Source organism: Acomys russatus, chromosome 12, assembly GCF_903995435.1.
Source record: "Acomys russatus chromosome 12, mAcoRus1.1, whole genome shotgun sequence".
In the NCBI taxonomy this organism is placed as follows: domain Eukaryota; kingdom Metazoa; phylum Chordata; class Mammalia; order Rodentia; family Muridae; genus Acomys; species Acomys russatus.
The window spans coordinates 7804134-7829849 of NC_067148.1; the positions used below are offsets into that span (position 1 = coordinate 7804134).

Consider the following 25716-nt stretch of genomic DNA (forward strand, 5'->3'; position numbering starts at 1 on the left):
GAAGGTGTGAGAGAAGTTTGATGCCCTATGGCCAGTGGTAGTAGCCTGGACCAAACCCTTCCCTCAATGTCCTTAGAACGAAGCAAGCCTGGGACAGCTCCATCTCAGCATTCCAGGCTCCAGAGCACAAGCAGGACACCAGGGCACTCTGTCTGTGGTACTTCATTTCTTCAGGAAACGCATGTCATTGGCTTAAGGGTTTCGTTAAGACCCTCTTCATCTTTACTCTTGTGCCACCCCACCCCCAAAAAGGAAAAGTATTTCACATATTACAAATCTCAGAGTTTCATTTGATTCACCTTCTTTTAACATCAGTGGGTAATTTTATCTCACAAGGTTAGATGAAATGTAGGAAAAACCTCTACAATTTTCAATCCCATAATAATCAAGTCCTATAATCACACACAAAAAAGAGAAGTACAAAAGAAAACCGATGCTGAGCCCTCTTATAAAGCAAGCACAAAGGCAGAAGACAGAATTGGCCGCTCACTGTCATTAGCTGAAGCAGCTCGGGCTCTTTGTAATCTTAGCAGCTATTCCACAATCTTTTCACTCACAGTGATGAACTGAACTTTTGATAAAAGAAAATATTTGATCTCCTTTTAGCCAAAAGTCTTCCCTTAGTAAGCCCATTTAATATTCCAGAAGGATTTTCTTCCCTTTGAAGAAACATAAGCCTGACATTCTAAAGGCATTCGTCTTTTAAAGCCTACAAAAAAAAAAAGTGTTTTGGAGAGTGAGTACCTGGCAAAGTATGACTCACCCCTGTGGCTCAAGAGCTCAATTATGACAGACATCCTACTCAGAATAGCAGTTCTACCTTTTAACCTTCATCTAAATAATGTCCATTTCATTCTCGCTGCGATGAAGTTCAAGCCCTTAAAATATGCTGTAAAAGTTGTGAAAGGCACTAAAGCGGTGGCACAGCAGGTAAAAGTACTTGCTGTGCAAGCCTTGCAACCCAAGTTCGATTCCAGAAACCCACAGTGAAAGAGAGAGCCAACTTCCAAAAATTGTTCTATGATCTCCACCTGGGCATCTTAACACATGGGCACCACCAGCACACGTGCGCACATGCACACACACACACACACACACACAGACATGCACACATACACAGAGACAGAGACAGAGACAGAAATTTTTAAAGTGGCAGAAGATTTACAATTGTGCTTCTTTTTCTGCTTCTGGATTTTAAATATTGCCCCCCAAAAATATAATAAAACTATTATTTTCTGAATAGAAAGCAGAGGTGAATAGCTTCAAATCTCTCAGAGACTGAGTGGGCACCCGACACATGCACAGCTTTTATCATGATACTTTTTTGAAACACAAGAAATAGACACCCTTGTAGAAAGCTGATGCCATAATACCCCAAGGTGAGGACATTATTTCTATGCTGAGGATTGGACCTCTCTTTTAAAACTATTTACAGTGTTTGTAGAGGTAACAGCTAGTCTTTCTTGCAAGTGAAAAAGACCATGAAAAGGTGATTTAAAGTAACAACTTTAAAACTGACTCCATCCAGCAAGTTACCCGAAGAGTTCTGCTCAATTCATAGAAAGTTTCTTATATGAGAAACAGTAGAATTAATGTGAATAAAGCGTTTAAAGACTAATCAAGTTGACAAAGATGCCATTCCCCTACTGTGGCTGAGAACAAATAAAGGGTGGAAAGACCTTGAGTGTCGTAGGAGCTGGGGTTCTTTGTAAGCAATAGAAACAGATTGCATAGCTAAGCAGAAAGGTTCTGGACAGCAAGGCCATGGAGAAAAAAAAAAAAAAAAACAGGAAAGAGCAGTGTGCCTCCAGCGGTCCAAGCAGCAAGAAGGAATGGCCTATTTATCCGGGTACCACCGCTGCATGAACCAGCTCCAACTGCTTTTCTTTTGAGATTAAGACCAAGGCAACTCGGATGAGCCTTTCTCTGCTACCCACCTTGAATAATGAAGAATCCTTCACTGAAGCCTGCACACAGTGGAAGAGATAATATCCCCTAGAGAAACTAGAGGCAATGAAAAGAAAAGGTTTGAAATAGATGCTCAGTTTCATAAAGGAAACTAGAAGAACAAACAAATAATATCCTCTATAAATAAGCACAATCATCAGGAAATGTAAATATCATATATATTTTTTAAGAATAAAATGGGCACTTAGGAGGCAGAGGCAGGTGGATCTCTGTGAGTTTAGGACTAGTCTGGTCTACAAAGCAGGCTATAGGAAAGCCGGGACTACAAAGAGAAACATGATTTTGAAAAAAAAAAAAAAACAAGAAGGAAGAAGAGGAAGAAAATGAAGGAAGGAAGGATGGATGAAGGAAGGAAGGATGAAGGAAGGAGAAGAGGAAGGAGGAAGAGGAGGAAGAGGAGGGGGAGGAAGGACAGAATTCACACTTCACCTAATTGTGACTTTATATGGAAGACCTAGCAAACTTTTAAAAGCCCAACTATTGACATATGGACAAAAAAAACCCTGATTCAAATACATTATATAATATTACTCACAAAAAGAATGAGATTTGGTGCTTTGTGACAGTAAGCAGGGGACTGGAAATCACTATGTTACATGAAATAAGTCAGAACCAGAAAGACAAGTACCCCCCATGATCTCACTCACGTGGGAAGGGGCAAACAAAATGGCAGTCCTGGGAAGCTGGAAAGTTGAGGGAAGAAGAGATGGTGGGGGACTGGCCAATGAAAACTGAGTTACAATTAGATAGGAATTAGAAGCTCTGTGGTGATATCACCCAGCATAACTATATGAAATGATAGTTTACTATATATAATATACATATATGTCACTAAGCTAGAAGGGATTTGAATGTTTTGTTAGTCAGCTTTTGACGGAATATTGCAAAGAAATATGTGAGATAGATCAACTGAGAGGAGAAAACAGGGCTGGAGCACAGCTCAGCACAGGGCATAGCCTAGCACATGCAAGGCCTTAGACTCTATCCCAGCACCACATATACACATAGCATGCATGAACTCACTTTCTCTCTCTGTCTCTGTCTCTGTCTCTGTCTCTGTCTCTGTCTCTCTCTCTCTCTCTCTCTCTCTCTCTCTCTCTCTCTCTCTCTCTCTCTCTCTCTCACACACACACACACACACACACACACACACACACACACACAAAGATTAGTCCAGATCGTAGTTTCAGAGGTTTCAGCCCATTGCATTCTGGCTCCATTGTTTCTGGCTATGGAAGGCAGTATATAGCAGAGTGACACAGCAGTTCCTGGGGCTAAGAAACAGAAAAGAGGAGACAGAGGCAGGGGGTAAAAAGTTCTTTCCGGGCACATACTTTTCTCCCAGCTGCAGTTTCCACCATTGGGTCATGGCCATGAAGGGATGGCTCCACCAGTGGATCAATCCCTGGTGAAGTTACAACTCTCACGACCCAATTATCTCTGAGCACTGATGCACTAAGGACCAACTTTTACCACATGAACATTCAGTGGTTATTTCAGATCCAAGCCATAATTAATGTGCTTTCTTTAAATACAAATGTTGGAGGAACAAGACATTTCTAACCTGATCTGAACACCAAACAACAGATCTATGTTGACAAATATAACTCAGTTCCACACAAATGAGGGCAATGCTTTGTGCTTAATGTATCAATGTCTAAAATGTGATTTAAAATATATCTTATTAGACATACAGTTACTTTCAATATGCTCAAAACACAGATATCTGGTGAACTTTACAAATTATCATGAACATATTTAAAGGTGTCTACATATACTTTAGAAAGTTTATTCTCTAAAAACCAACTTGCAGATAGATATACACAGACTCTAAGAATGATACTTCAGAGGCCATCAAGGTGGCGCACCCTGTAAAGGCTCTTACCACTAAATCGAGCTCTGAATCCCGTATGGTGAATGGCAGAAACTGACCTGCTGGGGTTGTCTTCTGAGCTCCACATGTGTATCATGGCACTGACACTCACATACACACAAAACATATATATAATGGGTTCCAGAGAGACAGTTCGGTGATTAATAGCATTTGATGCCTGTGAAAGAACCTAGGTTCACTTCCCAGCTCCTACACAGCAGCTCTTGAGTGTCTGTAACTCCAATCTCAAGATGCTGAGCATCAAGTCTGACCTCCAGAGACACCAAACACTCTAAAGATTTAAGTGTGTTCTTACTCCCCTAGGAAAGATTATTTCACAGCAGTCTTCCTGGTATTATGGCACTTACATATATTTGTGCATATACAAATGTGTGTGTGTGTGTGTGTGTGTGTGTGTTTGTGTGTGTGTGTGTGTGTACCAATAAAAGAAAAAAGAGGCTATCTACTTGAGTGTTGGGGCAGGGAAAGGTTCTAGAGGGGTTAGCTGGAAGGGTCTGGAGGGAGGAGAGAAAGTGATGTAATTCTACTTCAATTAAAAAATAAATTCTGGCTGGGCATGGTGGTGCATGCCTTTAATCCAAGCACTGGGGAGGTAGAGGCAGGTGGATCTCTGCAAGTTCGAGGACAGCCTCATCTACAAAGCGAGCCGAGGACAGCCAAGGCTACACAGAGAAAACCTAACTCAAAAAAAAAAAAAATCAAAAAATTAATTCTTGAGAAAAAGGGTTTATAGTTAACTACTGGTACATTTGATATTTATGAGCATTCAACTGTAGAATATACTGATTTTAATTTTTCTTAATGTACTAAATAAACAACTCAATTCAAAAGATATTGGATACTACCTCATTTCTAAATCCTGGGACTACAAAACTGAATGAGGCATAAGCTCCCAGCTTCAACTCCTTCAGAATTTAGAACCCTGATAATAACTAACTGTAATGTCATGTGGGGAAGCAATGACAGAATTGTGTGAAAGAGGCAGGATCGGCAGACAGAAGGGAAGAGTTGGGAAGAGGTGGAGCCTTTATTTGAACTTTGAAGGATTAGGAGTGACTCAGAGCAGGAAAATTTGCTGGCCAAAAAAATAAATAACTAGTCTTGAAATATTAAGAAATATGGAAAGCAAGACCCTTATTATTGGCAGACCATAACTTAGATATGACTACAGAGCTAGTAACTAGAGTCACGTCACAAAAACTTGGCAGGACACAAATGAAGCAGGATGGTACACTCCTCACTCCAGGGAGCTGATGCGGGAGAATGGCTATGTAGTTTGAAACCAGACTATAGTGCATAACAAGACACCATGTTCATTAAAAAGAAAAAAAGGAAAGTGAACATCAACAAAGAAAAGCATAATAGAAAAAAAATTAAACTCAATCTTATAGATCAGCATCATTCCTCCTGTCTGTTCTAAAAACTAAGAGCTCCCAATCAAAAGCTCTGAAAATGCTGTAGGATCAGCATCCATTGCATAGCATCCTTAGCAATAGGGAACCAGCATCCACTTCATAATATTCTCCAAAGTCTCAAGGCTGTGGACTTAACTCATCTGTAGGCCACTTGCCTAGCAAGCACAAGGCCCTGAAGTCAGTCCTCAGTTCCAAAAATAGAAATTTAAGTTCCATTGCAGTTTCAAGAAATAATTTCATCTGCAGAAGATAGACAACGTAAGTCTTAAAAAAAATATGCAACATTGTGTGAAACGTGCTATGACTGGGTAAAATACTTTGACCTTTGACCTCTGACCTTTGTCAACTAATGCATGGAACTGCCCTACCAATAGTGGTCCAAAGCTAGATCTAAATAACGGCATCAACCCGAAGAAAATACAATTGTTCCATGACCGGAGGAAAAATAACATCTTTCTCTACTTCTCTCCCTGAAGCTTGAGAATAAATAGAATTTTAATAATAGGTCAAAGGTAATGATCCAACAACGACAAGAAGAATCAAGTTCATTCTTGGAGTCCTTGGCCACTGGTCCTCAGAAACAAGGGAGCAGAGGCGATGAACTGGGGGGTTCAGTGGCCCATGACCACAAATGGGGAGGCAGATCAGTTTTATTCAGGGTGAACAAGACTTTTATAGAACTTGGGGGTGGGGCTAGGAATGGCCAGGGTGGATGGATGTCATTGACTGAAGGACTAAGACAATGAGATACCTCAGTAGCCTAGGGAGGTATTCCAGGAATCCCAGATGCCTGCTGAATGGGTTCTAATCAGAAGAAAGGGAGCTGGACCTGTAATTTCCCTAAGGGCTAAGGGACATTCCTCAGGGAGAGGGTGTGGGGATCTTGGGAAGCCCCACTGACAAAGGGATTCCTCTGTTTTGCCAAGCTCAGGGCTTTCCAGTCATGAAGGACTGCAACCCTAGTAGCGGGGTCCAACACAGAGGGTGACAGACAGTAAGAGGAAATGGGGACAGTCGTTGAATCCTGGACCACCCAGCGCTGAAGAAGAATACCTGACTCATGGTGTCAAGGCCCTCGTTTCTCTCAGGGGAGAAAGCACACGAGCAGAAACTCTCGTGAGCAGGAAAAAGCACCAAAGTAGAGATGAGTGTTTAGGAGAAAGCAAGAGAAGCTTGTGCTGAATAAAGACCAGAGAGAGCCTTTGAGTCGGCTTCTTAAACTTCAGGAAGGTGAGGGGCCCATGGCTACTCTACAAATGCTTTTTTTTTTTTTTTTTTTTTTTTTTTTTTTACTATTTTGGCATTTACTAAGCGTTTCGTCTTATAGCCTTACAACATCATATAATTATAAAAAGTAAAATCATTTTTTTAAAAATTAAAGTGCTGACAAGCATCTCACAAATTCCATATACATTAAACACAGGTCAATATGATTTGGGTTGTACGGTTGTTCCTTTGCAAGGGACTGGACTGAGGCCTCACACCTGCTGAACTTCACCCTTTCCCTGACTCCCGCCATTTATTTTGTTTCAGGAAGGCTTTGATGGGCGTCATGAGTGGCCATGACTGGTTCCTTTGAAAACACAGCCAAAATGGTAAGTTCTCATAAAGACAATCAGCCTTGTAATTACAGCTTAGAAAACTGTATCTTTAATATCCCAGGACCTTCTCACCCATTAAATCTTTAGTTGTGTTGTAAATGCTGCTCGGTTTGGGTTTCGTTTTACTTAAAAGAGACAAATAAATCTTTAATTGGTGAGATCATTTATTGCCTGAAAACACTATGGCCAGCCAACGTAGTTCTCCACCTAATAATTTGTTATGTGCATTCTTACCGGAAACATCCTAACAAATCTCCCACTCCCACTTCTCAGATGTGCAGAGACGCAGCCCTGCCCAGAGCTCCCACTGTACTAACGGTCCTCATGGCATCTCAAGGCCAGCAACTTAGACAGAGATGCCTTGAAAACGGAACCCACATTAAAGCAGTTCAGTTTCCAGGAATAAAATTTAATCACTTTTTTGGAAAGAAAGAAAGGAAGGAAGGAAGGAAGAAAGAAAAGAAAAGAAAAGTTAAATGTTTTTCCAACGTCATTGAACTTTTAAAAATCTGTGACGATGATGATTCTCCCTTACTTTATCTTGGTAAAGTGGCGATAGATGTGACAGCTTCACGTGCATTCATTATTTAAAGCGAAGCCCCTTCTCTGTAAAGCAAAGGCTTTTGCATGAAGTTCTTCGTCTATTAGCAATGTTTTGACCAGCTTTACACCAGAATCTTCATTTTGACAGTCATGCAGCTGTGCAATTTTGCAGCTTCCTCAGCTAAACTCCAGAGGCCGCAAGTCCAAGCCAGCTGTCTTTCAATTTCACATCGACTCTCTTGGTGTTTTTGTCAGTTGAAAGCTTTTGCAAAGTTTCCGGGGCCTGAATTCATTAGATAAGGGAAATGGGTCATCTAAATCTTAGCCGGACTCAGCCACTGTAGACACTCGCTATTGCAAAATCCCTTCAAGACGGAGCTAGGAAATAGACCCCATGGGTTTGGGCCTGTGCTGGTATTTGATGATACCCCTCTCAGCAGCAGCTGCTGAAGTTGTGTGTGTGTGCCTCAATTAAAAAAAAAATGCTGCTTTAAATTCCCTTCCCTTCACATTTTCTGTATAAAATTGGATGCCAAAACCTTCGACTATACGGCAAGAAGGTGACTTCAAATTCTACTGGGGGAGCAGATGAGAGACAGCAGGCTCATCACTAAGGCACCTTTTAAAAGCGGCAATTAAAAGGAGAAAAATCCATCTTATTTTTAAGCAGTTCTCCAACATCCTAGAGCAGATAAGAGACAGATTGCCAGGATCATTAAGGAAGCTGGAAAACAAAGCGCAGAGCTACAAAAAGAGGCAGCGATTCCTGAGAGAGAAGCTGCCTGATTATCACAAGCTGTCACGAGTCATCTGTATTTTGGAACCCTGTGCTTCTCAGATGTGCAGAGACGCAGCCCTGCCCAGAGCTCGTTATTAGACAGAAATATTTAGTGTCTGCACTCGAAGCTGAAAGGGGGGAAACACAGATGATATAAGGAATGAGGAAAACACAAATGAGTGTTTCATCTTGGAAAGATGAAAAATTGAATCATCCTTCCCTGCTGGAAGTTAATTCCCAAGACAGCGAAGGGGGAGCTATCAAGCCTGGATACTAAAAGGAAGTAGAAATTGCTTCACCTGGACTTCAGATTATGTGAACAGACTTGCGTTTGTCTCTTGTCAGCTGATTTCTCACTAAACTCTTAGAGCGTGATGCAAAGCATGACCCTCAGAGTCAGCGTGGGCCACTCCTTGGCCAGCTCCCCATTGTGACACGTTGTTCAGACTTACTGAGTCAGACACTTTATTGGGAAAATGCAAATAATATTCAATTCACCATGTACTACTGGAGTTGAATGAGGTGCCATGCACATCAAGTGCAAGAATACAGTTCATGAACAATGAATGTGAACGATTAATTTCCAGTGGGTGCCATGGTGTTTGTTACATCTGTACGTGCGTTGGGCACTTTGAATTGATAGCTCAGTACAGTGACTAACCCTAGCCTTGGGAAATGCTCAGGAAAGAGGGTGTCTATTGAGACTCAATTTCTATATAACACTTGATGTTTGAGGTAGGAACCAAAAAACACCTAACTAGGCAACTAGATCTTTATGAAGGAACTCACAAGTTATTTGACACTGTTGTCCTGTGGTGCTTTTTTCAATGATAGCAATATTTTATTCCTCATGTGTGTGACTGTTGAGCACATGTATACCTACTGCAACTAACTGAATTCCTACCTTTATTTCCTTTCAATCATTCAAATTTCATAACCAAAGGTGTCTAATGCTACCAAATTTGATAGCATGGCTCTATATCAATTGTTGCTTTCACTAGAAGATGTAGAGAACATAAGAGAAAAATAAAATAAAGTAAATAAAAGTCCAGCCTAGGGTCTGGAGAGATGGCCTAGTGATTAAGAGCAGAGTGAAAGACTTGTAGAATTAACAACTTCAAGTCGTTGAAGAAAGAAATTAAAGAAGCTATCAGAAGATGGAAAGCTCACCCATGCTAATGGATCAGGAGGATTAACATAATAAAAATGGCCATCCCACCAAGGCAATCTACAAATTCAATGTCATCCTCATCAAAATTCCAACACAATTCTTCACAGATTTGGAAAAGACAATTCTCAGCTTCATATGGAAAAGCAAAAAGCCTAGGATAACTAAAGCAGTCCTGAACAGAAACAGAACTGCTGGAGATGTCACCATGCCTGATTTCAAGTCACACTACCCAGCCAGAGTAATAAAAACTGCATGACAGGGGCATAAGAACAAATAGGCTGATAAACCATATAAAATTGAAGAACCAGGCATAAATCTGCATGCCTATGGACACAGGGCTTTTTTTTTTTTTTTTTTTTTATAAAGATGGTGAAAATGCTCACTGAAAAGAAGACAGCATCTTCAACAAATGGTGCTGGTCGAACCTAATGGCTGCATATAAAGAAGGCAAATAGATCCATATTCATCCCTCTGCACAAAGCTCAAGTCCAAATGGATCAAAGACCTCAACACAGAACCAGATACACTGAGCCTGAAAGAAGAGAAAGTGGGGAAGAGCCTTGGACTCCTTGGCACAGGAGACAACTTTCTGAACAAAATGTTGTTAGCACAGGCACTATGATTAACAATTAATAACTTGGACCTCATGAAGCTGAAAAGCATCTGTAAGACAAAGAACACTGTTAATCGGGAAGCCTACAGAATGGGAAAAGATTTCACCACATCCACATCCAAACTACTTAAAGTACTCACAAAACTTGATATCAAACAGCCAAATAGCCTAATTTTTAAAAAATAGAGTACAGATTTAAACAGAAAATTCTCAAAAGAGGAAACTCAAATGGCTGAGAAACACTTAAAGATGTGTTCAGCATTCTTAGCCATCAGGGAATGCAAATAAAAACTACTTTGAGATTCCATCTTACACCTGTCAGAACATCTAAATCAATAACACAAATGAGAACTTACGCTGGTGAGAATGTGGAATAAGAGGAACACTCATCCGCTGCTGGTAGGAGTGCAAACTTGTACAGAGATGATCGAAACAGTATGGTAGATCCTCAGAAAGATGAGAATCCATCTACACAAGACCCAGCCATAGCCAAAGGATGTTTCATTCTACCACAAGGACAGTTGCTCAACTATGTTCATAGCAGCATTATTCATAATAGCCAGAAACTGGAAACAACCCAGATGTTCCTCAACAGAAGAATGGATAAAGAAAATTGACACATTTACACAATGAATATTACTTAGCTTTTAAAAAATAATGACAACATGAACTTTGCAGGCAAATGGATAGAACTAGAAAAAAATATCCTGAGTGAGATAATCCAGACCCGGAAAGATAAATATGCTATTATTCATTTACATGTGGATGTTAGCCATTAAATAATTGGTAACCAAACTATAATCTGTATACCCAAAGAAGTTAGGTATAGAAGAAGAGACTAAGAGAGACACATGGGTCTCCCTGGAAGAGAAAAATAGAATGAATTCAATGGATGGGCTGAGGGTAGCAGGGATCAGGGATGGGAGAATCAGTTGGGAGATGGAAGATGAGACTGTAGGAGGGAATACAGAGAGAGCTGGAATTGAGGCACATTCAAGGGGTGGTATGGGAACCTATGCGTTGGAAACGGCCTAAGGCATATGAAGGTGATCCTAATGAAGTGGGGAAGATGGAGCCTCCGCTGCCATCTCTTGTCATCAAAGGAACTCAGGATACATTGTATGAAAAAAAAATCTATTTTTAATGAAGGAGGGGAATAACACTTGCTGCTCTTCCAGAGGTCCTGGGTTCAATTCTTAGCACTCACATGGTGGCTCACAACCATCTGAAATTCCAGTTCTTGAAGATCTGACACCCTCTTCTGACCCCCTCATGCAAGTGGTACATACATGCAGACAAAACACTGCATACACATAATTTTTTTAATGAATTCTCAATATAGATATCAAAAAAGTCTGTTCTCTTAATGCAATTCTTGAGTCTTTATAACAATCTTATTTACTGAGCAATGCAGAATCAATGTTTTTCATACTGAAATCAGGAAGGTATACAAAAGAGAGTAACAGAGTGTACTGAGCCACTTGGATAGCTCTCCCAGAATTCTCTGAACTAATTGCCAAATGTTTTATAAAAACAAAATATACCAGAACCCTTTTATTTCTGCTATTGGGAGCTTCCCAAGAGGGTAGTCCTGATCCAACCCAATGCCAGTAGGTGCCATCTCCAAGAGAACTGATGCTGACCCTCAACAGGAAAGCTTCAAGGAGCATGTTTTCAAAGGATATGTTGCCTGAAAACCCTCGTTTTCTCTGCTTGGATATAATCCTTGTAGAACAATGAATCTTAATCTCTTTTTGCCGTGAACTGAATATCACCATAGGTTCTAGAGGTTAGGGCATGTTTATGGGGCCAGTGTCCTGTCTCTCATACATATATACATGCAAGTGTCTCACACACACACACACACACACACACACACACACACACACACACACACACACATGTATGACAGAGTGAACATGGTGTTTTAAGTTTCATGTACTCTATGTCTAAAATTGCCATCACGATGCAGATAAGACCCACAAACACCTTTCCAATGTATGTGGTTATCCCGGTAAATGTCCATAAGCCCTCCAGGTGAGTCACAAGGAAAACGCTGTTTACAAGTACTGCTAAGTATAAGGATCATAGAAACATGGTCTCCCCTTCATCCAGGGTCTCTGAGCCTGAGAATTAGCTGGGGTGTGTGAACTAAGCATCCTATTATGAATTCTTTTTGCATTGGCCATTCTATAGTTTTAGTTATCAACATCTTCTGTTATCAACATTGTAGTTATCAACATCATTATTGCATGCACTATGAGATACCATTTTGACTATTCATCTATTTTGCACTGGAAACATCAGACATACCTGATCATTACAGTGACTGCATTCATCTTGTTTCTAAGACTTAAGTGACCACCCATCCTCTGTTTCAGGTTTCTTTAGTTCTTTTTGTGCTTTAGGGATCTCAGTTCTCAAACAGCACTATATACATACATACATACATACATGCATGCATGCATACATACATACATACATGTGTAAATTTAATATATATTAACTTATATATAATAAATATTTGTTTATATATTTTGCATATTTTTGATGTTCAAATATGTATGTATATTTGAAGTTTATTATAGACTTATAGGTGGGAACTTAAGAGAGGAGGCAAGAAGGAAGCGATAGAGAGAGGGTAAGGAGAGAAAGAGACAGAGAAAGACAGAGAGAGACAGGCCAGGAAATAGGACACTGTAGAGTCTCTGCCTTGAGGTTCAGATTTTCCTGGGTGGAGGAAGGAGCAGTGGGAACGAGCTGGCTAATGTACCTCCCATTCCAGGTGTCCAGGAGCACCAAAGTTTCATTCACATCTCCAGTATGGTTCCCAAAAAGGGCCACTTTCCTTTTTTGCCTTCCAAGAAAGGCAAAAATGAAAACAAAATAGCTGGTTCTTATGTTAGTTATGTTGTCTCTTGACTTCTTGTGTCAAATCAAATGACCTCATATCAATCAACTCTGTTTCAATTTTTAAAAATATTTTTATTTTTGATAGTATAATATATTTACATTATTTCCCCTTCTCTTTCCTCCCTCTAAATCCTCTCACAGACTTCTCATTGTTTTCTTTCAAATTTATGTTCTTTTCTCATTGTACACACACACACACACACACACACACACACACACACACACACACACGCACATACATACTTTTAAATACATAAACATAACCTGTTCAGTCTATATAATGTTACTTGTATGTGTTCAGGTCTGATCATATGGTATTAGATAACCAATCAATGTGCTCCTTCCTGGGAAAGACTATTTCTGCTGCTCTCAACATTCCTTAAAAGCCTGCAGTTCTTTGTGTAGGGTTCAGATCCTGTGGGCTTTCCCCTGTCCATGTTAGCATGTCCCCAAAGAGGGAAAGGAAAAGATGTAAGAGCCAGAGGGATGGAGTTAGCGGTCAGACTGTGTCACCTAGGGATGTCAGAAGCTATCTCAAAACATGTTGATTTTCTCAGCCTCTTGAGCCAGCACCTTCAGGCACCAGCTCCATAGGCAGACTCTGCATTCCTGCTGGTATAAGTTGGCTAAGCGGTTCAAATTTCCTTCCCTTTGTTGTGTACCTGGATCACCAGGGCATCTACAGTAGTTTATGATTTAACTTCCCCCTTGTTGATCAAGAGAGTTAGGCACGAAAGTACGGTCAGAATATGGAGATGGGAGCGGGCCATGGTGGAGCACGCCTTTAATCCCATCACTCAGGAGGCAAGGACAAGAGCATCACTGAGTTCAAGGTCAGCCTGGTCTATAGAGTGAGTTCCAGGACAGCCAGGACTAGACATAGAAATGCTGTCTCAAAAAACAAAGCAAATAAACAAGTAAATGGAGATGAGGATAAACAATGCAAATGTTGTTTTGCATCATCTATGTTTGTCTATAAGAGATCAAATTGTTATGTTTGTAAAGCAAGACTTTAAACGCCGGAGAAAAGGAACAGAAGATCTGAAATTGCCAAGCACTTTAACCCTGATGTCCCTACCTGCAACCCCACTCTTCACAAACAGGACTCTGGATATTTACAAAATCATCTTGTTAGGGTTTAGAAGACACTTTTTTGGTGTTCTAAGGAGGCAGGAGACTAGGGAAGAGAAGCCTGAGAGGCCTTGCTCAAAGCCTTAAAAAACTAGAAAGTGGAAAGAGGAGGAGGAAAAGGAGGAGGAGGACAGGAGGAGGAGGGAAAAAAAGAAGAGAAAGAAGAGGAGGAGGTGGTGGAGTAGTCAAAAAGAAGGGAGGGGGAGAGAAGGAGGAGGATGAAAAAGAAAAGGAGGAAGAAGAAAGAAGGGGAGGAGGAGGAAAGAAAGAAGAGGAGGAAGAACAAGGAGTAAGGCTAGAAACATCACCAAACCTCACACCATCCCACAGTGAAGCTTACAGGTGGAGACACACCGAATGGCCACAGATGGTCCATGCATCACTATAATACTAAGCTCACTACCCCAACCCCATGGAGATTTAAGATGATAATATGGCACGTGATGGGTGAAGTTGTATACAGAACAGGCAGAGCATGTAACACATGTCCCGGAAAGACTACACTATGTAAGTGTCCAGAAAGACTGCACTATGCAAGTGATCCTAACAGCCCATGAGTGTGAGCTGCAAACTCCTGGCCTTTGGGCCGCAGGGCTGTTTGTTTGAGCTGCTAAACCCTCTTTGCTCCTACCCACCTCCTTCCTTGGAAGTATAACATTTTCTATAAATGACCTCTGTTTCTCTCGCATTGTGTATCTCTGATGATTCCTTGTTTGGTTTTATGGGAACCTGGAACTCGTCACTGGAACACCAATCTCACTGAATTCTTTTTTTTTTTTTTTTAAATGTTTTGGGAGTGATACAAAACTATTTTGTTCTTTGTCAGAAAGCTGGGGTTCTGGCTTTGAAGAAGGGAGCCTCTGACTTGCACCCTTCACCTTATAAATCACCCTCTGCCTTCCACAGTCTTTCTCTATGCTTTGATGCATCAAGTAACAGGCACTCCACTTAAAGCACCATTTTGCCTCAATCTCTTAAACATCTGCCTTATCCTACCTCTCACCATGTTTCCTTTCATCAATATCCCATCACTGCCTATCAGTAATGACAGTTTTAACAACTATAGTGCAGCCTATGCCAGGCCCCATCAGTGTTCCATCACTTACAAGGATGGTAAACCAATGCTTGGTCCCAGCCCATAATCTGCTTCCTAGGGTCCCTTTATCTCTGCTATTAAGTATACTAGTATGAACAAGGCTGATTGACTGATTAAAACTTCAGTGATGTGCAGAGATGGACTGCTGTAAGCAAAAGCATTTGGGGACCTCTCTAGCCCCTTCAATAACCACTTACTGACCTGCCCTGTTGTGGCCTTCCATCTTTGTGATCATTGTGCTCTGGCATGTATAAACAGACCTCCAGTTTTCACCAACCAAAAGGCTAAGGATGCCATCAGGCCAAGACAGCATCTGAGGCCTATCCCCACTTACCTCATACACTCAACAGTGTATTTGAGAAATGTGGCAATCTCTGACGTTCTTCGTTCTATTAACGTCATGGAATGCCACCTCATGGAAATATGGAATTTGGGAAGAACCTGAGTCTTTGACCCTGAGCTGTGGTCCATCATATCTGGTTCCAGAATAAACCATCTCTTTTGTTCCTTTGAGGTGAGAGCTGATTTTCTTTCATCAACAGTAGGCTCCCCCCAGGTTCCATCTCTGAAAATGCTTTCTGACTCTCCTGTTTTCTACAGAAGGTTAACTGATAATATTTTCTGAGAACAACTATGGGTCCCAATGAAATAATGAATGGCCAGAGGATGAGTTTAAACAGAGATAGACTAGAATCAGAGTGTAAAAGCCTCTGTAATAAAGCTTTACCTGAAAGCAAAGGTTTGTTGGGCTTCTGTAGGTGGTAGCTAGCTTCTCTAACTACCATGCAATGGGCTAGTTCCTTTGAAAATGTCCTCTTGCCCGAAAGAGAAAGTTCTGTCTGCCCTGGCCTTACCCTGCCTATAGGTAAAATTACACAGAATACAGAGAGTCTGGTGGTAGAAGGAGCAGCAGCTCAAAGGAATTAGAGTTTACTTTTGAATTGGTTGAGGTCGACAGTCTGGAAAGTACCTGGCTGGACATAAATGGGACAGGACGGCCCCAGTGGTTACCACAATGGAACTTGAGCTGAGACTTTAACATACATTGAAAAATGCTAAACAGACCTGTGTCCTTTTTAAGTGTTTGTTATTATTTTATGTTATATGTATGTTGCTTGCATGTATGTCTGTGTACCGTGTGCATGTCTAGTGCATGTGGAACCAAAAGAGGGCTTCAGATCCTCACGGGGTGGTCGTGGTTGTGAGCTGCCACTCGTGGGTTCTGGGAACCAAACCAGGTCCTCTGGAAGAGCAGCTAGTGTCCTTAACCACTGAGCCATCTCTTCTATCCACTTTAGATTGTAACTTTCTTATTATTTTATCCCCTAGCCCTCTATAATTAAATTTATGCAATCTCAGAATTTTTATTTTACGAAGGGGCCTCAGACACTATTTGAGACCTCTAGAACTGAGCAGGCCCTCCAGGGTTAGCTCAGATAAGGCAGGGATCTGAGTATTTGAATGCACATAATTAGCAACGAGAGTGAAACCAAGGCTGACATACTCTCGACAGCCAAAGGGCAGCGCCTAGGAAGAGGCGCAGTGTGAACTATCAGCAATCAATTCTCTGTGCAGCCGCAGGACTGAGTCCTGATAAGAAATACCAAAAGGAAAGAAAGAAGTGAGTCTTTGACTCTGAAAAGAGCTGTGTGCAACACACAACAGCTCCTAGTACAAAGGGTGCCTGTTGGAAATAGAGCCTGTTGGATCACAGATCCTCCAGCTGTCTTCCCTTGCTCTTCCCACACACCCCCGCAGTCTCTCCATCTCAGATGTGACAAGCAACCTGTTTTGGCCTTGCCGCTTCCCTCCCCTCTGCAGCTAGAATTCCAGCACCCAATACCCAGGCTCAAGGCAACTTTAAATTAAAACTTTCTGGCAGGCTGCTCCTGCCAAGGAAGCAAGTAAGCTAACTTAGCCCATCCTCAGTGTCAGCTCCCAAGTTATAAAAACACATTTTATATGGGACCCAGAGTGGCCACCTATTAAGATCCCAGAAGAAGTCCCTACCAAGCAACACACAGCCACCACACTCTCCTAAGAACCAGAGAGGGCAACAGAAACCAAGGAACAAAACACCCACCCAACAAAGACAAGACAAGATATCAACAACAACCCAAACCTGGTGCCTAGACACCACTGTGAAAACACACTCAGTAAGATCCAGGACAGTGTGCCTCCACTAGAGCTCAGCAACCCTACCACAGCAGGTCCTGAGCTTTGCCACATAGCAAAGCACAAGACAGACTTTAAAATAGTCTTCATGAATATGATAAAGGCCCTTAAAGTGGAAATGAATAAATCCCTTAAGGAAATCTATGAGAACACACACAAAAAAAAATTATGGAAAGAAATGAATATAACAGTTCAAGACATGAAAGTGGAAATAGAATCAATAAGGAAAATCCAAACTAAAGGAAATCTGAAAATGAAAACTTTAGAAACTCAAACAGGAACCCCAGAGGCAAGCCTCACAAACAGAATACAAGAGATAGAAGAGAGGGTCACAGGCCAGAAGTCAGAATGGAAGAAATGGCTACCTCAAGCCGGGCACAGTAGTGCATGCCTGGGATCCCAGGGGAGGCAGAGGCAGGCAGATCTGTGTGAGTTCCAGGCCAGCCTAATCTACAAAGTGAATCGGGACAGCCAAGGCTACACAGAAAATCCCCAACTCAAAAAACCAAAAAGAAAAAAATATAAAGAAAGAAAGAAAGAAAGTGAGAGAGAGAAAGAAAGAAATGGATACCTCATTCAAATAAAATGTTAAATCTAAACATAACCTAGCACGAAACATCCAGGAAATCTGGGACACTACAAAAAGACTGAATCTAAGACTAGAAATAGAGGAAGAAGAAACCCAGGTCAAAAGAACAGAAAATATTTTCAACAAACGCATAGAAGAAAATTTCCCTATCCTAAAGAAGGAGGTGCCTATCAAGGCACAAGAAGCACCAAATAGACTTGACTAGGAAAGAAAGTCCCCTCAAAACATAATCAAACTAAAACAGCCTGCTCTAAAGCCAAATTTAAACAATATCTATCTACAAATGCAGCCCTACAAAAGATGACATCATAAAAACTCCAAACCACCGGGCAGTGGTGGCGCACACCTTTAATCCTAGCACTCGGGGGGGGGGGGGGGGGGGCGCAGGGGCAGAGGCACGTGATCCCTGTGAGTTCAAGACCGGCCTGGTCTACAATGCAAGTCCAGGACAGGCAAGGCTACACAGAGAAACACTGTCTCGAAAAACCAAAAAACATAACAAAAAAAAAAAAAAAAAAGAAAAAAAAAAAACAGAAAACTCCAATCCAAAGAGGTTAACTAAACCTAAGAAAATACTGGGAATAAATAATCCCAGACCAGCAAATCAAAAATCAAAAGAGAGGTAACGCATACCATGACCCCTACCAGCAATAACAACAAAACAGTAGGAATAAACACTGTTTATTGATACCTCTCAACATCAATGATCTCAATTCATAAATAAAATATAAAGTAATAAAACTAAAACACAGCCTAACAGAATGGATACAAAAACAGGATCCATCTTTCTGCTGTACCCAAGAAACACACTTTAACATCAAGGGTAGACATTACCTCAGGGCAAGAGGTTGAAAAAAAAAGATTTTCCAAGCAAATAGACCTAAGAAGCAAACTGGGTCAAGACAAAAATTAAGAAATAAATGAAAGACTTTCTAGAATTGAGTGAAAATGAATATACAACGTACCCAAACTTATGGGACACAAAAGTTGTTGTAAGAGACAAACACCTACATATCAAAATCGGAGCAATATCGTTCTAGGAACTTAACAGCACACCTGAAAGCTCTAGAACAAAAAGAAAGCACACCCAAAATGAGAAATATACTCTCTACTAAAATCAATAAAGTGGGGGTTGGGGGTGGCAATATAAAGAATCAATGATCAAAGAGTTTGTTCTTTGAGAAATTCAGTAAGATTGATGGAGTTTTAAACCACCGGGAAAAGACCACAAACTCAATTCAAATTATAATTAAATAAATGTATTAATTGTTGCTGGCATGACAACAGCCTGAAAGCCAAATTGAAGCATCCATGCAGAAGGGGCTAAGGAGAGGGTTTTTAAAGGTGGGGACCACAGTTACCTCACTTTTGTGGAATGTGCAGCTGAGTGAGAAACTGGTTCCCTCCCCTCAGCCAGTGAGAAGCTGTCTCACTCCCTGCTTACAGCCTTTGAGGCGCTGTCTCTCTCACTCGCTGTACACAGTGATAAGGGGGTTTACAAAAGCCAGTGCAAGTAGTTAATTAGCTCACAGCAGTTTTACAATTCTGGGGAGGGGGCATGGAGTCAGAGTTGCAAGCAGCTTATCTTTTATGAGTTTAGAATGGATGCCTAGCACAAAATGAAGATTTTTTTTTTTTTTTTAGCCTCCATAACAGCATCTTGGAGGTTCTTTACCTCATAATGTCATGCCCAGGCTCTTCCTTTTCCTTTTTTTTCTTTTTTTTTTTTTTTTTTTTTCCTATTTAAATTTTATCTCTTTTAATTTAATTTTATTTGTATGTTGTTCTTTTCTCTTTTTGTCCTACATCCTTTATATAGATATTATGGCTTCCAGTTTAGAGTTTCTATGGGATTTCTGGTTGTGTGAACAGGAGACTTTCTATTTCTTGTTCCTTTTCTTGCCCCTTTTTTCTTCTGTTCTTAAGTTGGGATTTCTATATCTTGGGAATGGGGCAATTTGTTGGTGTACATATATAAATTAGACATTAAGATGGAATTAACCGGGGCTGGAGAGATGGCTCAGTGGTTAAGAGCACTGCCTGATCTTCCAGAGGTCCTGAGTTCAATTCCCAGCAACCACATGGTGGCTCACAGCTATCTATAGTGTGATCTGATCATATTGTATACATAATAAATAAATCTTTAAAAAAAAAAAAAAAGATGGAATTAACCGGGCTGGAGAGATGGCTCAAGTGTTAAGAGCACTGGCTGTTTTCCCAGAGGTCCTGAATTCGATTCCCAGAAATCACATAGTGGCTCACAATCACCTATAATGAGATCTGATGCCTTCTTCCAGCCTACAGGTGTACATTCAGGCAAAACATTGTATACATAATAATAAATAAATAATTTTTAAAAACAAAAACAAAAAAATGGGCATGGTGGTGACCCTTTGTAATCCTACCACTCAGGAATCCAAGGCCCATCTTAGCTACATACACACACACACACACGCACGCACGCACACACACACACACACACACACACAGATGGAATGAATCCGGTAGGTAATTTGAATGCATGTAGGGAAACTCTGGTTGAATCTTTGAATGAAAGAGCACAGGCTCAGTAAAGCTACCTGAACAAAAACTTCCAAAGGTGAGGATGAACCAGGAAATGAAAAGAACAAAGGCCGTTGCTTAGCCCACATCTTGAAGAATCCACATCTTGGATTGCACCTCCTGAGCTCATCAGCTAGGCTGAGTTTATTGTGGAACTTCTGTGTCCTCGGTGCTGACTATCAGGTTCACCAGGACAGACAGACAGACCCCCCAGACCCTTGGCCTATGATCCTCACTACCAAGAGAATGAGAACCAACCCTGAGAAAACAGACACTTAGGAAGTCTTAGGTGAGACCTTAAGGACTCCAAACTCTAAAGGGGTCTGCTGCACTGAATCAAATAAGTAAAGCACGGATGTCTACAAGGCGGGCACTGTGCCACTGACGCGCATCCCAGTTCTATTGTCACCGCTGTTAGTTACTAAAGGAAGCTGCAGAAAGGTGTTTCTTTACCTCTCATACGCGTTGCAGGCTTTTCACTCTTCTCGGTGGTCCTTCTCTGTGCCTGTACATGCTGCAGCCCTGAGGAGAAAGGTCTCCATCTGGGCAGGCAAGATGGAAAGGAGTACCGCATAGTCACACCTCGTGATGCACCTCACACAGGACATTTAATGGGAAAGACACACGAGGGTGGCTGCAAGAAACAGCAAAGCAGCAGCAAAGAGCTAAGTGGGAGACGGGCTTTGTGGAGAATTTCCTGGGGGTGTAATTTTCCAGGATGGAGGTTTTCAGGGTGGGGATTGGTGGGCTTTCAAGTCCTGAGCTTGGGGTTGGGCGAGGGATTGGTGGGATTTCAAAGCCCAAAAGGGTTCTTAGCCTTTTTACGCTACAACAGTGACACCACAAACTTGCCTCTGACATGGAGACCTGGCAACAGTATTGAAGAGGATCAGATAGAAATAAGCCATTAATCTTCACGAACCCTACATCTGACAAAGGTCTAATATCCAAAATATATAAAGAACTCAAGAAATTAAACACCACCAAACCAAATAACCCAATTGAGAAATGGGGCTTGGAACTAAACAGAGAATTCTCAGCAGAGGGATATCAAATGGCTGAGAAACACTTAAAGAAATGCTCAACCTCCTTAGTCATCAGGGAAATGCAAATCAAAACAACTCTGAGATTCCATCTTACACCCATCAGAATGGCTAAGATCAAAAATTCAAGCGACACCACATGCTGGCAAGGATGTGGGGAGAGAGGAACACTCCTTCATTGCTGGTGAGAATGCAAACTAGTACAGCTACTTTGGAAATCTATCTGGTGCTATCTCAGAAAAATGGGAATAGGGCTTCCTCAAGACCCAGCTATTCCACTCCTTGGAATATACCCAGAAGATGCTCCAGCACACAACAAGAAAATTTGCTCAACCATGTTCATAGCAGCCTTATTCATAATAGCCAGGTCATGGAAACAGCCTAAGTGTCCATCAGTAGAAGAATGGATAAAGAAACTGTGGTACATATACACTATGGAATACTACTCAGCTATTAAAAACAAGGAATTCCCGAAATTTGTGGATAAATGGATTGAGTTAGAAATTATCATAATGAGTGAGTTAACCCAGAAGCAGAAAGACTCAAACGGTATATACTCACTTATATCTGCATACTAGCCCAAGGGGCATGTCCCACGAAAGCCTTCACTTACCAGGAAACTGGGACAGAGGGGAGGACATCCTATTGGGACTCTAGATGAGAGAAGCATGGGACAATAGCAAAGTAGAAGGACCCAGAGGGTCCTAGAAACCTACAAGTAGAACATTATGATAGGCAGATTTGGGCCCAGGGATCCCACTCAAACTAAGGCACCAGCCAAGGACAATACAGGCGGTAAACTTTAAACCCCTACCGAGATCTAGCCAATGGGTAGAACATTCTCCACAGTTGAGTGGAGAGTAGGATATGACTTTCTCACGTACTCTGGTGCCTCACATTTGACCATGTCCCCTGGAGGGGGAGACCTGGTGGCACTCAGAGGAAGGACAGCAGGTTACCAAGAAGAGACTTGATACCCTATGAGCATATACAGGGGGAGGTAATCCCCCTCAGGAACAGTCATAGGGGAGGGGCATAAGGGGAAAATGGGAGGGAGGGAAGAATGGAAGGATACAAGGGATGGGATAACCATTGAGATGTAATAAGAATAAATTAATTTAAAAAATTTAAAAAAAAAAGAAAGAAAGAAGCCATTAAGTCCAGTATTATTAGACTTTGTACCTTGAGTGTTGTGAACTATCCAAAAGGCAAAGTTAGTAGAGATAGTAGCTTTTATATGCTGTAATTCAGTATCTCAACTCCTAAATAATAATCAGATAATAATCTGATAATAATCAGAAGCGGGCAATAATGAATCATAAGGACTCTTAAGACGGAGGGGAAGTGACTGTAGCACATCTCCTCCCATAGCCCCTCCCCTTCTAGAGTTGCCTTTCCTGTCCACAAGAGAAACTAGGAAGAGTAGTTTGTTTGTTTTTATTTATGGGGGTTTTTTTCATTTTGTTTTGTTTTGTTTTGTTTTTTGTTTCCTAGTTTTTTGAGTTTTTGAGGGTTGGTTTGTTTTTTGTTTTTTGAGTTTTTTGTTTGTTTTTATTTTGTTTTGATGACTGTTTTTGTGTATGAGTACCGTGTCTGCATGTATGCCTACTTGCCAGAGAGGGCATCAGATCACATTGCACATAGCTATGAACTGCCGTGTGGTTTCTGGGAACTGAACTCAGAACTTCTGGTAAAACAACCAGTGCCCTTAACCACTGATCCCTTTCTCCAGCCTCAGGAAGTGTAATCTCTTACCAGGAAACTCACACCTACTGTGTGGCTAATGTGGTAGCAAATGTTTTGTACGTCATGTCATTAATTCCCACAGCACGCTACACTCATTGTTATCTTGGCCAAGGCTTAGAGAGTTTAAATAATTTGTCCAAGTTTAATAACTCTTTAATAACTGATAAAAGTTTCTGAACATGGCCTGTGATCTGTCTTTAAAAATCACGCCTCTAAATTCATGCTGCCAAGCTGTTTTATAGCAAAGGAAACTATATTATTCTGAATTCAAAATTCCCTCTGATGCAATTCAGTTTATGAAACCAAAAATCTTCCCATCCTGGGGATGAATTAGTGCCTTATGATGTACAAGCCTTAACTCGGTGCCTGTGCCACACCCATGAGAGATTGATTCTAAGGTAGACTGAGTAAGTATCTCCATGATGCCGGGGAAGTCTTCCTACATAGCCTAAAATTCAAGCTATAAAATAGTACTAAGAAAGAGGCTAGGTGACTAAGGGCATCCAAAACTTTTAGAGTCAGCTCAGTAAAAAGCAGAGTGAAGAAGGAAAGGGAGGCCACAGAGAGAAAGACACACTAGCCCAAGTGGTAACTTTGTCTCCATCTCAGGACAATGTGGTACAACCACATCTCACTTGATTGTAGGAGCATCTTTCTTGGGTCAAAATAAGCAGTAAAGGTTTGGAACATCAGGCTGTTTGTCAACAGGGCTACCAAGATTTTAGCCAAGCAATCTCCAAGGAAAAATAACCATAAGAAGATAAAGGCATGTGGCAATGTTCCCGACCAATAAAAGGGTTGAAAATTTCAAGTATCCGTGATTGTTGTTCTAAGTAGATTTAACCCTGGAGTGAGACATCTGTCTTCCTCTCCATCACAGAGGACTTAGCCATGTGACCCAAGAAATTATATTGCATAGTGCACAAGAGATCTTCAGTGTCAGGTCAGTTTGCTGGACCTTCGTCGGGCCAAGCTCTAACAAAATAAGTAAATAGGCAGACATGATAGATTTCCTAAGCAGAGCAATTGTCTGCCCTTATGAAATAACTCTTCTGGGAAGTTGAGGGAGAGGGTCACTTTATATGGGACAGTGTCTCTGTCTTTTTTCAATTCAGAAAGCTTTGAGAATTAATAGCAGGACTTTTGTGTCTTTAGGCTCCTTCAGTCCATCCTCACAGGCATCATTTTAACTGATGAAATTGCATCAAATACCACTGTTTCTTATAGTGAAAGGGGGCCTATAAAAGAAGCCTGATTCTGAAGATTCACTAGAATAAATGATAAGGAAAAAAGCAATAAATATGAGGGAAAGCATAAGAATTTTTTTCCCGGTAGAACTTCATTATGCTGGTTTTAAACTATAATGGGGTCTGAGGGCACCAAAAAAGACCACAGCCTCAATTAGTATTCTAAATTAAATGAATTTATTAATTACTGCTGGCAAAACCACTGCCTTAAAGCCAAAATGAAGGTGTGCCATGCAGAAGGGCTAAGGAAAGGGTTTTTAAAGATGGAGACCACAGTTAGCTCCTTTTTGTGGATTGTGCAGCTGACTGAGAAACTAGTTCCTTCCTGTCAGCCAGAGAAGAGCTGCCTTTCTCCCCCTACATACAGCAATAATGGAGCAGTCTCCTTCCCAGTTACACAGCAACAAGAGGGTTTACAAAAGCCCGAGCAAGTGGGACATTATCTGTTTTTACAGTTCTGGGGAGGAGCCAAGAAATTAGAGTTGCTGGAAGCTTATCGTCTCTGAGTTTAGAATGGCTGCCTAGGGCAAAATGGAGTTTTCCTTAGACATCACGGAACTTGTAACCCAAATGCAGAGATTATAGGCATGTGTCACCACCCTGGACTTTACACAGATTTATAATACACAAAGCACAAAAAAAGGCCTAGGGCATAGATACCTATGGGTTTAATGTAACTCATAAACATATACACCCAATCTCTGTGCAGAGAGGAGCAGGGGGGGGGGTAATAGGAAATGTTATGGAGATATTGAATTGGGAGGCCTGAATGGACTTAAAGAACATTTGATGGCCTGAGACAAAGTCCGTTGGGCCCAACGAATAGACAGCAGATGATATAAGTAATTGACCTTTATGGAACCAAAATAAAGGATGGTGGTATGTCTCAACAGTCCTCCCTATCCATACTTTTTTCCTGCAATGAGCTAAATCTTCTACAGGAAGGAAAGTGACCTGAGACAAACTTAAAGGGAAAGACAAGCAAATGGCACAGTGGCTCCGGGCTAATGCAGCTGCAGAGCTGTGGTGGTGGTGGTGGCCATGGGACACCTAGATGATAATTACACCTGACCACACACAATGGGCCAGATCTTCATGGCTAAAGAAAATTATGTCCCATTGTTGGAATTCCGTACCCTGACTCAAGAACAATCCTTCCCTCCATTAAGGTTTGTCCATCAAACATGCTCTGCAAATTTCCATGGTGCAGCTCTCCTGAGAAGTTTATATG

The 25716-nt window shown here is 41.2% G+C and overlaps 1 pseudogene; it reads left to right on the top strand.

The window, feature by feature from the left end:
- The first annotated feature begins 864 nt into the window (after positions 1-864).
- The window catches only part of LOC127196671 (60S ribosomal protein L7-like), a 60055-nt pseudogene continuing 35203 nt past the window's right edge, over positions 865-25716 (top strand).